The sequence below is a fragment of the Ciconia boyciana genome, chromosome 2, assembly GCF_034638445.1.
Source record: "Ciconia boyciana chromosome 2, ASM3463844v1, whole genome shotgun sequence".
Lineage (NCBI taxonomy): Eukaryota > Metazoa > Chordata > Aves > Ciconiiformes > Ciconiidae > Ciconia > Ciconia boyciana.
In genome coordinates, this window is record NC_132935.1 from 103,197,626 (window position 1) to 103,215,427 (window position 17,802).

A 17,802-nucleotide genomic window follows, 5' to 3' on the forward strand; every position below is an offset into this window, starting at 1 on the left:
TAGCAGCTGGATACAATTTTCACAGGTTCAAAATGGTATGAAGAGAACGAATTTTCTAGAAAAATAATCATCACACAAATATGACACTTTGTGACATTCTACCTCCAAACATAAGGTACAGTGTGAAGACTTGCTGTCCAAAATATACATTGAGCTGACAGTCATATTTAGTAGGAATTTATCTACTGATCTAGTGACTGCGAAGCCAGCCATGAGATGTAATCAGCAGAGCTGGCTGCTACATTCTTAGTGGACTCCCAAATACTTAAAGTCAGAAAGTCCTAATGTTTTAAAATTAAAAGTTTAAATTTGAAATCCCCCCTCAATTCACAACAGCCTGTTTTTTGAAGGAAATGGTTTGAGGCTGACCTTTTCCTACATTTCTTGTAACAGCATACATGCAGCCTTTTCTGTTTACAGCGATTGCCTCTTCTTCCGCTCAAAATTTGTGACGTCCAGGACATTTTTGGGAAACAACGGGGTGAACTCTACATTTAGGGCATACATACTACCCCAGGATTTGTCCGGGCCTCCTAGATGGGGATGAAACTTAGTCATTGCTTGTGTTTGAAAGGAAGGCGGGCTGTTGAGACTTTTTAAAACAATGTTGACATGGTTGTACCTTCAGAGGTTTGCTGAACTGAGTCACAGTGAGGACGGGTGCTGTGCTAACAGGGTTTAGCAGAATTTTTAACTTTCACCCCTCAATGTGTCTGAGTTTAAAAAAAGGCCTCCACAACTGGAAGAGGCAAAAGACAGAGAATGGACATCAGAGGGATGGTTTTTAAGCTGCTTGCACCCAATAGGAAAAGACATTAGAAACTTGCACTCGCATAGCAGTGAGTCTTAAGGAACAAGACCGTATATTGCCTTCATAGCCAAATCCCTGTGAAGCTGAGTGTATCAGCAAGTAAAATGGATGCAAGGAAGAGAACTACCAGCAATGACAAAAATAAAATAACCGATACGCTATTTATGCCTAGAGAGCCCTATTCAACCACGGCAGCCGGCGCGGGTGCATTGGGATGACTCTGTCCTACAGGAGTGGCATGTTGGGAGGGATGGCAGGGATGTACGGCATGCTGCTGAAATGATAGAGGAGATTGACCCTGCATGCGACTGCTTTCTTTAAAAACGAGTGTGTTTGGCTAGAGGATGCAGCAAGTGGAAGGGAGAAACAGTTAGAGAACAGAATCAAGATTGGGTTTCCAAAGCGGGAAAAGGAAGAGAAAACTCCCTGGGAAAGCAGGGCAGACTAGAATCATATACTGTAAAATAATAAAAAAAAAAATTAATTCCTCTGAATGCAGTGATGAATAATGCAGGTGTCTTTCCTTACACACTGGATACTGCCTAGGTTTTATTAAATAACTCTATGGTAACACAGATTTTACACAGCGCTTTGCAGAACAGTGGGACGGCCTCTCTCACCACAGACGTGGCAGCACTGACGCTAGGCCGAAGCCGAAGCACAGCCCTGCCAGCCCCACGCACCGAGGGGAGAGGCCCCACGGGGAGGCCCTCGGGTGGTGCGCTGCCCCGAGGCCTGTGGGGAGGCAGGAGGCACCCCGGGATGGGGCAGGCCCCAGCCAGGTCCGAAGAGGCGGCTGAAAGCTGGGATAAGGCAGGGAAGAGAAAATGGTGGCAAGGCCTGGCTGCCGAAGAGCAACTGGGGGCCGTAGGTGGGACGGGTGGGCTGTTGGCACAAGCGGGGAGGCATGATGGCGAAAAAAAGCCAAGATCAAAACAGAGGGGGACGCTTCCTGTCCCTCACAGAGGCGCCCCACTTGCTGTTGGCTCCCAGCTGCCACCCGACCCCTTGCAGCACCGCACGTGGGGCTGGCCCATTGAGACATGGCTGCCTGCAGCATTGGCTGGTCAGGCTGAAGCAGCGGGGGGCCTGGCTTGAGGGTGACTGGAGGGTTTCCCCACGGTGTTTGCAACCCCTTCTCCCCCCAGAAAAGGCGCAATGTTGAGTTTGGAACCGGCTTCGTAATTTTTGCCCACTTGGCCAAACGCCTGACAGGACGCCTGTTATGCAAAGGTGGATATCGCAGCATTGAGCGAACAGGCAGCCTCTCCGCTGAGATCCCGACGGGCATGGCTGGATGGGCAGCAGGTGCCTGGTCAGCAGCTCGGCAGAGGTATGCCTCGCATATTAACTCTGATAATTGACACCACGGTCTCAGCGTTATCCCTGAGGCTTTGGGATTTCAAAATCCCCTGGGGATTTTGAAAGGCCATGTCCCTGTGCTAGGTGGGGGAGGGCTCGCAGGTGGGGAAGTTTTCAGGGCCCTGTGATGGAGACAGAGCTGAGTGTTTGCAGTCACCACACCCACTGCCAGGCTGGGAAAGGGAGCACAATTATCATAATGTTGATTAACACTGCTAAATTAAATATTAATATGTGGCAAAGGAGAGTTACTGGAAGGCTATCTTTGGCCCTCATTAAGAAAAAGCTTCCACACCCTTTGAGAAGGGATAGTAGTAGTGAAATACCTGTAGGGGGGGAATTGGGAACTGGTAAAGAAAATCTTGAAGGAGGAAAAAACTATATATATTGGATTTAAATCTATGACAGCATGCAGGTTTCTACTGGTATATTCATGTCATTTGGGTTTATGGAGAGTTATGTGATTCTTGATTTCCAGAGGTCTGCCTGCAGAGCTCATGGTGCAGTTGCACTGTGTGAGGACAAGTGAGCTCTCACCGCCTTTGCACGTTTGGCCTGTGGACACAGTGAGAGGGAGGTTGTGGAGATGGTGATAGGAGTATATAGTGCAACTTTGCCTCTGCAGCTTAGTCCACAAAAGGAACCTTTTGTTTGTATGCTATGTATTTGTGGGGCTGTAAGGCGTTTATAAGGTAGACATAGCTGAAAGGAAGGCAGTGGGAAAAAGACCAAAGTGTAATGGAAAGAAAGGTAAACAGGAACAATAGCATTTTAGCCAGCAGGCTTCAATAGTTGAACAATAAATGCAGATTTCAAATAGATGAGAAATGCTGGGAAAATTAATCTGTAGTGGCTGAGGATATATTCCTCTCAGCACAATTAACATCTCACAGCTGACTTAAAAAAAACCCCCAACGCATAACCCCCAGTCTAGAAAGAGGGGGCTGAGATGGCTTGAGGCTGTGAGCTTCGAGCCGCCACCTGTGGGAAGCGATCATCAAATAAATATTTGAGGCTCATGATGACCAAAAATTAAATACCTTTCTGCATAAAATGAGGGCCTCCATCTTGCTCAGTCACTGTATTCTCTGATAATCAAATGGCACATTTGCTTAAAGCACGTAGAGCAGAAATTCTTGTCTTGTATGTGAAAGGTTTAGGCAGTCATCACTTAATTTTTGCTATTTATCCTTTTGACTATTCCATTTCATTAATCTGTGAAAAGCATGCTCGAAGTTGTAAGTATGATGTATTAGAAAGGAAACCCATATAATTAAAGCAGAATCTCAGGTAAGTGACTCCTCTTTCCTCCTCTGCTCCCAGCAGCGAGTAACACTTTCAACTGCCATTGCACAAATGCCTTTGAAGCACAGTGCCTGTGTTGCTAACAATGGTAAAAATCAAGTAACTAGCAGGCACCGGCTTCTCAAAGAGACTGGGGAAGAAAGCATATTCCATCAGGGATTAAGACTGAAAAATATATTCTTGACTCAATGCTCATCTATTCCAGAAAATCAGAGGCTAACAAAAAAGACTGTCAGCTTACAAATTAAAGGGAACAGGAAAATGTTAAAGTCACTAAAGCACTTGAAAAGCGGAAGCAGAATGAGGAAGGTTGAATTACACGTGTAGTATTGGAAATATTCCTGAACCCGAGCAGCTGCATTGCTGCTTTGTCCTGCCCCTTGGTGCTCTATACAAACGTTATTTCCATAATGTTTGATTGCAAATTATATTAAAAAATATGTGGAACTTCAGCAGCAAAAGACTAGTCAAGTGCAGCAGTGGGAGTGGAGAAAGAACAAAGAAATCTGTAACTGACTGTGATCAATTAATTATAAATGCCACTGCCATCGGACCAGCCGAAAATGCACATCTGTAGGGAGGCTATTTATATCTCTGAAAATGGTACACTATTACAGTTATGATGACCCTGCTAGGACTCTAGTTTTGCAAAATAAAATTCTTGCCGCTTTCTCTTTTAAAAATAACGCAGCTACAGCTCTCTTAAAACCCAATGTGTAATCTATTTCGTGTGGACCTTTTTCTTTAAACAACAACGGACACTGTTGCATGATGGGTAAGTGATATGCAAATAAGCAGCCTCGAGCCATAAATTTAAAATTGCTGAAGAAGAGTGCTGTTGTCTCGTTCTTTTTCAAGTAGCAAAGCAGGCATTACAGATGATCTCTGATAGGAGAAAAAAAATCTTTTCAGATAATATTTAACAAGTGAAGCATGCAGGATTTACACACGTGTTGAGTACCACACTCTGCACCCGCACTTCTCCATCTGCAGCCCTCCAGAGACAGACGGGCAGGTTCATGCACATGTCTACACAAATATATTCTTTCAGTTATGTCTCTGTAGCTTATAACACCACATATACCTTTCTCTCTTCGAGAGGGGCTGCTGAAGCCTCTCACTGTTGGCAGTTCCCTTCTACGCTGCACATCAGTGCTGCAGATGAAGACATGGAGAGGCCAGTAGCAAATGGGCATAGATGGGATCTGGATCTCAACAGCTACTAAGAAACTATTCTTGCAAAACAGAACTTTTAGTCCAGGAATAAAACAAATGCTTCAATAATGTCTTTTTTTCCTTTTTTTCTTTTCTAGACGATGTTAGAGCCAAAGTGCATCAAGGAAAAAACGCATCCAAAAGGTAGAGTTTCAGTGAAGTGCTCTGCTTGCAGATTAAATTGGCTGAAGGAGAATCTCCTTCCTGTCCCCAGCCACTTCCACATCCACCTGCCCCTCAGCAGTGCTGGGATAACTGCTTCTACAGCAAAACCCCACACCCCTGGGAGACAGTGGCCTCAGTTTTGAAAAACAAAAACCCCATGTAATATGTGGAGGGCCCTGGTTAGTGCAAATCAGCTCAGCCATACAGTTCACAGTGCAGCTCCTCAAAGAGCACGACTGCGAGGGCAATGAACCACAGCACTGGGGCAGAAGTTCTTCTACCCTCCAAACCCAGCATATCACTCACTGCTGTTTTGTTGTATTGCAGTTCTTCTCACTGTCCCCTTTCTGGTTGCCTAGCAAAAGAGACCTTGCGAGCAGTTGTACAGCCTCTTCTGCTGACCTAAGTTTCAGCTCCTGAGGTCACACCTTTTCTCCCTGATGCCCTGGTTGCACAGTCCCACCCTCTCCCTTGCATAAACACAGCTAATACAGGAAAGTGACACAGTGGCAAATAACTCTTCAAATGTTACCTTTTCAGCCCAGTGAGTTCACTGTGCAATTGCACAGGGGCAGTGAAGAAACAAGGGAAGGATGGAATCGCCCTGCAAAATCTTCAGGAGCCTGATTTTAGATTGTCTTTAAATTGCTGTGTGTGCAGTAGCTCACTGTCTCATCTGAGGAGTAGGTTAAATAATCCTAAAGAAAGCAAATATGACTCCTACTGATTTCAGAGAGATTGGCTTAAAATATTCCAGAGGCTCAATTCAGCTTGACATCTATGATCTATCAGGCTTCTTTGGCCTATAAAAAGTGAAAATACAGACATTCCTTGCTCTCAAACCAAGCAGGCTGCCAGAATAGAAAAGGGAATTATTTTCTAAAATTTGGAATAATGTCTGAATTTCAAAATTTGGCCTATTTGGCCAAATTTGGCCTCTGTATTTATAATACTAGTTTGGAACCAAAAGAAAATGTTTCAGTTTTATTGTAGAGGAATATTGGTATCGTGATGGCACCACAATTAGTGGATGAATTTCTTCAGAATAGTGCTGCGCTTTCATTCCAATACCCATTAAGCACTGGAGCTTTTATATTCTGAAACCAGATAAACCAGGAAGTGAAGAGTCATAGCTTCATCCAAATTGTTCTTTCTGAAGGCACATCAGTCCATTGGGCTTGAGACCCAGCAGGTTCAACTTGGGTTGGAGAAAGCTTAGTATGAAAGTAGGGGTGCTGAAGCAGTGTCACTTTCATGGGAAAGTAGTGTCCAGCCAGCAACAACAGCCAGATCTTGTCATTGGTCTTCCTCATCAACTTGAGGATGTTTTTACTTTTCCTGATTTATCAGGAAATTATAAGTGATTTTTTTTTTTTCTCCTGCAGAGTTCTTTTGGCTACATAAACCTACTGAGCAGAAAGGGAGGCAGGAAAAAAAAGAGCATGTCACTGTATAAAATCAGTTAAAATGCAATGCAAGGGATGCACACAGAATTTGGAATGATCCCTAAGATTATTTGCTGCCTCTCTTCTTTGTCAAATAACTTGATAATGCTGTAATAAGTTTGGTTAGGGATTTGTTTACGCGACACACTTCACTCGCACATGTTTTATATCAGTAATATTGTATTCAAGCTTTTCAGATTATTTCCTAATCTAACAACATATTTTTGGACTATATCACAGTTGGAACCCATTTCACTTGCTACTGCTTCAAAATCTGTTTTGCTGTGTAATTTATTTCCTTCAAAAGGCTGCAAAATGAAGCCATTCTTAGCTGTCTGTCAGTGCTTTTGTGCCATTGCTATGGCAGGCTCCTTCACTGGCCTTCTCATTCCATTTTAGAGATGCTAGCAAGTGAATATGCATTGGAAGTCATCTTTGTTTTCACCCTTAAAAGGGATTCTATATCTTCCTTGAGTTTTCATACCCCTATTTTCATGTGGATTGTCTCACAACAGGGCCCTACTTACCTCCACAGATACTTCTTTTACCTGTTGCAGAGATTTTCAAGGGATGCTAGGATTAGACCTGAAAGAATAATCCCTTATCATGGCAGAGACCCAAAATATTTGTAAATCCTGGCTCACAATGGGAACCTTGGGCCAGCCCACAGGAATACATCAAGACTGGTCCCATGCTCATTACTCCTGGCTTCATCTTCGGCCTTGTTCCAGCCACATCTCCACAGGCCTCAAATTCAGTATTATTTTAGCACCCTAATTACATACCCTGCAGCGTGAACTGGCGTTCAGAGCTAAAGTAGAGGATATATGTCATCTTCTATACCAGCTTTTTCAATGTACATGTAATAATGCAGGCTGGAGCCTTGCTATCTGTTCCAGAGGACCCCATCTACAGTGGAGATCCACTTCGAATGTAATAGGACAGGTTTTTATAAGAGGTCCAGAGGATTTCTTTATACAGCTTGTGGGGTTTTTTTTGGTTGCAAACCACTGCTCTTCTGACTAGCCCTGTTAATTTTAATGCTGACTTCTTCTCTCTCATTATCTACTATCTGTGTGTTTAGCTGTGTCTTTAGACACTTAACCTACAATCAAAATATTTGACATGTTAAGTGGGAGAGTTAATGTTGCTACAGAAACCTTTATTATTACTTACATATAGTTACTTCTCAATTTTGGCAGACAGATAAAGGTGGCAAAGATTCTACAGTGTGCTTCAAATATAGTGTGCTACACAGCATTTCAACATCCAATGCTGGTGATGCGGGTATAGGTATTCACTAAAAGCAACAAATGACCTCACTTGACACTTCAACATGTACTATAAACCACATTCCCAAGAGTGCTTGAGGAATGCAAGACAACACACGATTCAATGAGCATGTTCGCATCATCTTTACATCTGCCAAGGTAAAGAATAAGAGGTGTCTCCTTCCATTGTGTAGGAAGTGAAAATTAACTTATGTTAGTCAAAGCATTCTCCTCAAGAAAAATAACTTCTCCTTGAGAAGAAATATTTTATCAATATTGCTGATCTTAGCAAACAATAGTATAGCTCATATCTCAGAGAGGAATTTTGTTCATCAGTATACTCATTCGAAGCACTGAGAAGTAAAACTTCCTTTATTTCCATACAGCCTTAATCTATCTAAAGAAAATATGAGTCTGGAGCCAACAAACGACCCTTCCAAGTGATCTAATCTGGCAATAGAGTTGCAGTGGGTGGAGATAAGGTCCCAAAGACATCTCTTTTCTCCTTTACCTTATATTTCCTAAGAGCAATACATGGTTTATTTTTTATAATGTTTTCCTGAATGGCCCTGGACTCATACAGTTTTAAAAAGCATCACAACTGTGGCCAAGAAGCAGTAGTAAAAAAACAGTGTTTGGTGATGCAAATTTCGCACTGATGGCTGAGCTTCCTGGTCAAAATCAACCAACTAAATATGACAGTATGGCATTAATTGTCTTTGAAATAACTTCTTCTTGTTCTCTGTAGCATGCCAGCAAGCTCTCTAATTCATTACAGACTTGCCAGTGTCCACTGAAGACAAAGTGATGTCATGAGTCTAACTAAATTTCTCACTAGCATATACTGCTTCTGCTTTCCTCCCAGGAGTTTTAATAAGTCCATAATACTTCAGAATTATCACAAACCATGTGTAGCAGCAGAACAACCGCTCTGCTTTTTGGTTTTTGTCTATAAATGCAGTAATAAATAGCAGTATATTTCAGAGATTGAAGGAGTGATCAGACAGGGACATGATGTAGTTGGGCAGAGGGTCTTTGTTGTTTCACCTAAGGGAAAGCCTATAAACTGGCATTTATGTAATTGGAAATTTGAACAGAAATACCATCTTTTGAGCATTTCCAGACATGGGGAAAGTGTTTTTCTAACTTCTCACTTTCTGGTTTTGAGGTACAGCACGATTCAGTATGCTGAATCAGCTAAATGTTACAATTTATTAAGGTTATTAATTCAGAGCAACAAGCTTTCCCACCTCTAAAGGCAAGACATGACCAAAATATTTAAAGACTTGTAATGTTCATGGTTATTAGCTTACTTGAAAATAATCTGTTCAGAGACTAAAGCTAACTTTATTTGCTCCTGTTCAGACAACTTTAAGAAAAGTAACCTGAAAATTGATTTCTATCAATTTCAAACAAGAAAATTATCTTGCCGTTTATTTTGTTCTGACAGCCCTGACCATCTCCACTCAGAAATTTTTATTTCAGTTTAAATTGCCTACCAATAAGTCTTTTGCCAGTCTCTGTACTTCATTTTTCTAATCTGACTTGTTCTTCCAAAGCTGAATTGATACTGCAATTTCCTAATTTATGATGACACGTTGTCTTATTCAGGAACCCATGGATGCTGAAATCTTAATACAGTAGTAATGTTATGCCCTGTATAAACTGGTATATCAATTGCATTTGTCATTTGGAACATCTGTGTTGAATTGCTTTTGGTAGGCCTGATCAAGGAATAAGACTTTGTCATGGTGAGAATAGGGATTTAAATATAAAAATATAAATTATGGCCATAGATGCCAATACAGTCATGTTCCAAAATATCTCTGTTCCAACTAATAAAGATTTAGGGCTGCCCCTGAGAAGTGCTTAGCACATCATGGTTTTAACTTAGTGTTTCAAATAATCTTCACTATCAGTACTTAGCACTTAGCTGGCCTTCAAGCAAAAAAAAAAAAAAAAAAGGATGCCTCTTTGTGTAAGATTTTATTTACACTACATGTTTTTATTAAGGTTACAACCTTTTACTATACCTTATGAAAGCAGTTAAATGGTTTACAGCAAAGCGCTGCTTAGTTAAATGTCATTTAGTAATAGTGTCAACTGAAGTCCTGGTCTAGCAAAATATTTAAATATTGGCAGTACTGTAAGCATGCAGTTATTTCTTTTGATGTTGAAAATATTGTGCATGAGCTTAATGCTAAATCAAGGCCATATAGTGTTTCATCTATGCTGGTTGTCTAGACTCTGTTACAGATGTTTTCCTGCAAAGGCTTTGGCACACTGCATATTTGTGCTACAAGTGGAAACCAGTCCTCCTCTTGCCCTTTTCTCAGTAACCCTCCCCAAAACGATAGTGTTAGAAAAGGCCAAGGCTTAGAGACACAAGAAAATCAGGATAATTCAGTCCTTCTCAAGCAGATGTGGAGTGCCTCCTAACTTCCGTATGCCTAAATGCCTCTGCAAAAGTGGGTCTCAATGATTTGCTGAGTGGCTTTAAAGCAAACAAAACAAAATTAACTCTTATTTCCCCTTCCCTCTCTTCTCCCCTGCAGCCTAGGTTTAATGTTGATTTAATCCAAAATAAAACATTTGGTATGCTAGAAACCTAAATAACAGCTACTTTCTACACTTCAAAAATGCACTATGGAGTATGAAAGCAGGTTTTTTTGAAAGACTGCAGTGCACTAGGAAGGAAGGATTTGAAGTTTGGAAAGATACTCATGTTTTTTGTATCAGGGGAAAATAATAATCAGTATGTTGCCCTTAAACTAACAGCTTCATTTTTCAGTTTTTATTCTAAGGTGTCAGTCAAGGCTAATGAGGAATTTTAACTTCACTTGAAGGTCCTCCGAGAGAGGTGAAGTAAAGTTATGTGATCCTTGAGAATGTACTTTAATAAGGCATTGAATAGCACTGGGCAAGCACATACACACACATTACTGCATATATTCAAGCACAAGTAATGTTTATGTTGCTACAACAGTCAGGAATGAGCTAAGGGGGCCACATTTGGATTCAGTTTACATTTAATGTAGGCTGTTATCCAAGTTCAAGGCAGAGATTCTCATTCTGAAGGTTTTCCTTCTAGACTTTCTCTCCTTGTATTGTAAACCTTTTTTAAGATCAATTACATTAAAACTGGGACGAAAAATTGAAGTTCCTTCTGAGTCTGGGTTCAAACCACAGCATTTAGGCAGGTTTCAGTACAAAATTCCCATGCGTTTGTGCTGGTCTTCTCCTCTCCTCAACAATAGCATTTCTTTTCAGTAAAAGTGTTGGATTCTTGCCTGTGACAATATATTTGATTACTTTTGCTCAAGCTGAGTGAATACCTGGAAACATAGCTTCTGGATTATCAGGTACGATAGTAACGTTTTCCTATCTCCGCTATTTACCTGTTAGTTTAAAGTTCATATAGAAACTGGTGAGAACATCTAATGTAGAGCCATTAAGACTGCTTTGCTTATATTCATGTAATTTAGTTCAGTAACAGGCATAAACCATCCTACATGTTTATAGCATGGGCTCATGGCTTTTTTACATCAATCTTTGATGCTGGTTAGAATACTTAAACTTTCTAGTAGGGACAAAGCTTGCTATAGGAAACAGCCCCAGTATCCTCCTTAATGCGATATGTATGTGGTGAGATGTAGTTTGTGAACTGTACCTCAGTTGGAAAGAATTACTTTTCCCAGTGTTTCAGAATTGTGATCTCTGCTGTCTTGCACCGGTACTGCAAGAAAAAAACATTTCAAGATATGGCATATGTTTCACACTACTAACTGTGAAGAATTTTCCATTATGTGTTTCTATTCCATTTTCCCCCCCTACCTAGCAAACGCTACCTGATACTCAACTACTGTGAGGACAGCCGGATTAATTAAATAAATATACTCAGCCCATTTTACTGACAGTTTTTCCTGCTGAGTTGGGAGTTTTCTCTAATTTTACATAGTGGTCCCTGAATCATCCTGACTTCTGGAGAACAATGTAATGCCCTACAGAGGATATTCTCAAACTAAAAATCACTGGAAAAATAAAAATGTGTCTGAGGAATGAAAGATTTTGAGAAACAAGCAAAGTTTTTCTCAGAGGTCTACAGAGAACATTTATCTGGTATGATAACTCATAACCAAGGCCAAGAAACAAGAGACCAGTTTATACAGAAGCATGCAAGAACCTCTAATCAAGAAAAGGATTTTTTCTAATCCTCCTTAGCTTTTTGTTGTTGTATAAAAAATGATGCTCTGTGCAAGATCATTACCCACTTAAATTCCACATCAGTATTGTACCCCTGATATATCATGGCAAGAATTTGCACAACTTACTAATGCCTGAAGTAAAATATAGTTTGTTTTAATATCTTGATGGCTTTTCATTACTGTTAAAACTCACCTCTTACCTTAATGTGAGTAAGTGTAAGCAGGGTCCCAAACTGACTTCCTCTGTGCTATAATTTTACACCCCTCTCTCATAACTCCATTTATTCATCTCCTCTTTTCTCTAAACAGGCTCATCTTTTCCACAAATATTTTACTTTCCCTATCTGTGTTGTTTTGTTTTGTTTTTATTCAGACACCATAGATGAATTCCAAGTTCCTTTTGAGGAACAGGCTTAATTTATAGTTTGCCATGAAACATGTTCATTTTCATTTTTATAGGTCCTAATGATTCATCTGCATGCTTAGTTCCATGCTGTCGATGGAGTAGGCACTTCCACTGAGTTATCCACTACATTGCTTAGGTTTCCTATTTTGTTACATGCATTTTTTTCATCAAACAGTATATGTATGATTCCTTTTGGCTTCCACTGGGTCATCCTGCCTGCACTGGTGTTTTGTAGGCCATTCATAGGGCAATAATCAAATAGGTCACTGTGAAGACATCGTTTGGATTTTTGTATGATTTTAATTTTGACATGGCCGCACTTTGAAGTCTTATAATACCAGGCACGATATCCCCTTCTTGGTTTGCTCAGTCTTGCTCAGACTGTCACACTAGCCAATGGACCACTCACCTGATACACCTGAGTGTCAGTAAGGATGCTTGCCCTTGGTCTGTCTTCCTCACTTGCTGCTCCAAAAGTCTAGCAAGATAAAAAAAATTAGGTGAAGTAATTAACTCACCTTACTGAGTACAAGTGAGGATGAATTGTAAGTCCAACCGGTAAATTCACCACCACTGTCAATACAACTGAAACTTGACCAGAGGGGCAGACCTGAGTCCTGAGATTTCCAGAAAAGCAGCCAGATGAATAAAGGACCAGCATTTTTTGTTGTATTTTTGTTTGTCTTAGAAATTATATAGAGCAGCTGTGACGGTTTGATCCTAGAAAGTTATATCTACCTTACAACCTAGATCAAAATCACATAAATGTTATAAACAAATCTAAAGCATGGCTTTTGGGGCAGACACTAGAAACTCTCCTGTAGGGTGAAAATATAAATAAACCCTCCATTTTCATTTCAATCCTCCTGCCCTAGCAGACCTTTTCACAGCAGCAGAGATACAGAGCCAGAGAACACATGGCAGCAGATGACAAAAGTGGACCATTTGTCATCATGAACACATTGGGAAAGCCACATATTTACAATTATTTCTGTTAGACAAGAATACTTTTGCTAACTGCTCCTGGTGGATGGAATTTACATGCACTGCTCTGATTTTCACTGAGGCTTAATACTTAGGTCTTGTCCCAGTGAACATAACCCATCACCTTTTTCACCAAATAGTGGTAGCACTTACAGTCTCCACTCTCTCTAATGTCTGTCCCATATAACAGACCCATACCTTCATTACCCTCAATGTCAGGGAGAATTGCATCAAAAGAAAGGGAATTTTTTAGACACTCACAATATTACCATACAAACGTCTGACATAATGGTTAAATTGCTCAGCCTGGATTTCTGCAGGAACATTTTTCCTTTCTGGATTCTCTTCACTTCAAGACTAAGGCTTAAATTACTGTTCAGCTTTCAATGACAAGAATTTTTTATTTTCTGGAATAATTTTTTTTTTAAATCAACTGTCATGTACTTTTTTCTAGTTACCCTTGCAAAGATAGAGAAATCAGTGTGCGGTCTTAACAAATCCATCTTTAAAACAATCGTGCAGGTGTGGCCTCCCCTACAAAATATCTTTCCTGAACACTAGTAAGTCTTATTAGAGAGCAATGCTTCTGCAAGTTCTTTACACTCTACACCTTTCCCCACCTTTCCCCATCTCCCATCTGGGTGTAACTTGCATTTTTCTACTGAAGTATTTCCTTTCCAATTCTCCTTGTCTTCTTAAAAGTAAAGGGCTTTGTTTCCCTGGTTCTATTTTATTCTCTGCAGGTTTAGGTAACACTTACTGACCACCAAATCTTACCCGGGTGTAAGTAAGTACTATTTTTTCCTGTTGCCTTTTATCTAAAGCCATCATCAGTACCCTTTTGTATTCAAAACAGTGAAACATAAAAGTTGTACTTAAAGGAGATCATAAAACATTGGTGAAGTAACAATTTACCAGGAAGCTGTTGACTAATCTTAATAAAAAGCTAAGCTTTAGGGAAAAAAAAGTATTTACCTGTAACAAATGGCAGAGGATGGTAAAAAACCCAAGTCTTTATGGGGTGTTATACTATATTACCCACTTATAGAAAACAGTGTCATGCATTGACTCCAGTGGGATTCATCTGTGTGCTCAGGTGAAGCATGCAGTCAGCTTCATAGGTCCAGACCTGTCAATAAGAGACGTCTTGCTTCCCCTGCCACTGGAGTGCAGAGCTTCTACTGTGATACCTGGCAGTGGCTTAGCTGCAGATAGCAGCACTGTACAATCACCTAGGAACCTTTTGAAATGTCCAGGGAAATTGTATGAATCAGACAACTAGGGTTAATCACTAGGATTTTAATTTGGTCACATAGCCAGATTTATCATCTCTAATTTTAAGGTGGTCTCCTTTGTTGACTATTATGGCCCAAGTACTTAGAATCATAGCTTTATTATTTCTGCCAAAACCCCCCCAGAAATTAGGATATTCAGTGCTCCTTACACCATATGTAGAAAAATTATTTGCTTTTGTTTCAGAGGCAAATGCACCACGTACTGAACTATCTCCTGTAAAAGTTACACTAGGTAGTGAGAACTAACAGTCCCAGCACAAAGAGTTTATCTGAGAAGATACAGGGTCACTTTAACTACAGACCAATAGATGAGGTCAGCAGCTGCCAACCTGTTAGGAAAAGCAGGTGCCTAAAAAGCATTAAAAAGACCAGTCAAGGTTAGCAGTAGGGTGGAATATAGAAAGGTTAGTTTAACTAACAGTAATAATATCTGTTAACCCACTACCATCGGACCAGCCAACATTATAGTTCCTTTGGCTTTTATATAAATCTCTCAAATCACTCTTCCACCCAACTTAGGATGATTTATTTAACTAATCCAAGCAAAGAAGATGATTAATGTACAGTATATACTTTGTACCACGACCACCAGTAAGCAATCTCTCTGTCCCCTTGCCACATTTCTTTGGCAGTTCAGATGGCACAACTAGTTCTTGGAGTGCAGCAAATTTGCATGATGGGAAATATAAGCAAATGACTGAGTTGTAAACTCTCTGTGCTATGAAAACATTGTTTGAGTTGAGCAACTATCGAAAGAGAGGTGTGTTTAGTTACTGAATTAAAAATAATATCGGGCGCTTTGAAACTGGTGCGGAGAGACGGATTTTGTGGGGCTTGTTCTACTTTCTGAGCTCTTCCGTGTATAATTAAGAAAAAACCTCACTCCACAAGCCTGATGATAAAATGCAGCAGATGGCAGTAATGTACAAAGGAAACATGATCCTTTGCTTATCTGAGGGTTACCCTGAGCATACAGACTTCACCCTTTCTCACACTGACTGGCTGGCCTAGAGCTGCCAAATGTCTTCATTTTACTCATCTGGATTTCGATTCACTTTAGTCTATTTGTCAGCAAGTGTCTTAAATCAAGAATCAGACAGGAAGATTCAAAGCTGAAAGCCTTTAAAAGTTCAAAAGAACATCACTGAGATCCTGTCAGCATAAATAAATAACCTGAAAAGAAATAGCTGCTGATGTTAAGACACACCTACTCAGAATAAGAATGTCATCTTGACTTCATTTTAGCCGTATTTTTAAAGCACCTGTACCAGCAATTAAAAGGGTGAATCAGATAAATCAAATTTTATGGCTTTTAAAAAGCAGGATTTCATGGATTCATGCCTATTTGAAAAAGATAGAGCAGAACAACTCTCCTGAATGTCATCGGTTACAGAATTTCATCACATATTTCCTGCAAAAAGTGTAAAAACTTTCAGCTAAAATTGGGCACTGAGAAACGTTAAGTATTATTGACATGTTTCAAGAGGTGATGATATAATTTTGAGCATCCCAAGAATATTCGACTAAAAATGAAGGGAAAAAAAATGCTCTGTTTGATGCTGCTCAGAAGACCTTTAGGAGGGAGGTCCCCCGAGTCCTTCCTGCTCCTGGCTTCCACGATGCCCTTGCTCATTCTCTTTTCTGTCAGATTCGTAACTCTGGGCTACAACTCACAGCCTGTGAGGTTTGCACTGGAGCAGTGCAAGACCCAGCTTTATGTTATAGACAGATGCAGCAGAATTAGCTGAACGGTGCTGCATCTGATATTCAGCCACTGCTGAAATATGTATCAAACCCGCGATCAGTGATGCTCTGCGTCAATATGTTGGCCTGTGACCTGTGACAAGGGGGTTGTGACCACCCTGCTGATTTGGCTGTGGGGTAGTAAGAGCCAGCATTGCCAGAGGTGATGAGCTGCAAGGTGGCTTGGACATCAGTTGTCAGAAATCATGAATTACAGGCTTATGTATGCTCAGGTTTCAGCCACCCCATAGCTGCCTTTTAGAGTGCACACAATTTGCACTCCTGCGAATTACACATAACCAATATGATCTTGGTGCACATTGAGGCGTGTGCTTTCAGCTGCAGCAGTGGCTGAAATCACCCATATAGAGTTTCCTGTGGCCAGTCCCAGAAACACAGCCATGACCAATCAGTCTCCAAAAAAAGTGTGAGTATGGCTTTGAGATTAGGAGTTAGGAAGGAGGCGGGTTAATTGTATATACTTCAGTTTTCTGACCTCTTTGGCCTCATGATTTTATGTATATTAAGGATGGAAACAAACTGTTGCGAGCTGGCAAAGCCCAGGCAGCACCTAACAGAGGGTACTGAAGCTCCCTTGTTTCTCCCCAACGAATCTGCCCTTGATTTTAACCATGAGGGCAAGAAATGAGCTTTAAAAGAAAAGGCAGATGAGATTCACTGTTAATCACAGCTCTCATTAAAAAGCACTCATAAGGAGTTCATTTTTTCTCCCTGCCTCTCTTCAGTGTTCCTCTGGCCCAACTGCAAGGTTTGCTTAGACTCTCCTCTCTCTCAAGAATGCCATCAGTGACCAGTGTTTGGGTAAAGCTCTTTAATACCTAGAACTGAAGACAATATTGGTTACTGTCTTTCTTGAGAAGTATATTTTTTAAGGAGCAGTAATGCTTCCTTCTCCTTTATCAGTGACCAGGAAAGTAAATGAATAGAAAGCAAATGGAAGGTTTGTTTCTTTTTTTTAAAATGACATCTAAACTTTTTTGGCCACAACCAACCCCACTGGAAAAAAAAAAAAAAATCATCACTAGATGATAATAGCAACAGTGGCAACTAAGATATGCTAACAGAAACTATGCTGCAGATAAAACGTATGAATATGGAACCCATTTTCATTAGATCAGCAACGCTAGTAGGTGGAATACTTAGAATTGAGTCTAAGCAAAAATATTTTGATAAAGAAAAGCTGATCTATGAAGAGTCTTGCAGAATGCGTGCCACCGTTAGATTGTAACTGTTGCCTTTCAGAAGGGAACCAAGCAGAGTCTAGTATGACTATTTCGACCCAGAAAACTGGGTATCTTTTCTGTCTCTCTGGCATCAGCTCAGATCACTGACAGTTCAGGTCACTGTGGAGTGTGACATTTTCCTTTTCACAATGAAAAGACGGTGTTCTTAAATTATTCTTACTTTTCATATATCTACATACTTAGTGCTACCCCTCATGAAAAACAATTTCTGGAACAAACTAGTCAATGAAAATGAAAATTAATTATTTCATAATTCTAACAGTAACCTGGCGGCCAGCCTGTTGGCATCCCATCTAATTACTTCATCTGACATCTTTTATTCTTTGGGGG

At 40.5% G+C, this 17,802-nt stretch overlaps 1 long non-coding RNA gene across 1 annotated transcript; it reads right to left on the reverse strand.

Annotated features, from left to right (window-relative positions):
- Positions 1–462: 462 nt before the first annotated feature.
- Positions 463–12,663, reverse strand: LOC140648671 (uncharacterized). The gene is made up of 3 exons (XR_012041311.1): positions 12,595–12,663; positions 11,245–11,310; positions 463–533 (listed from the first exon to the last, which is right to left on the reverse strand). It is a non-coding gene; the product is annotated as an uncharacterized lncRNA (long non-coding RNA).
- Between the last annotated feature and the right edge of the window lie 5,139 nt (positions 12,664–17,802).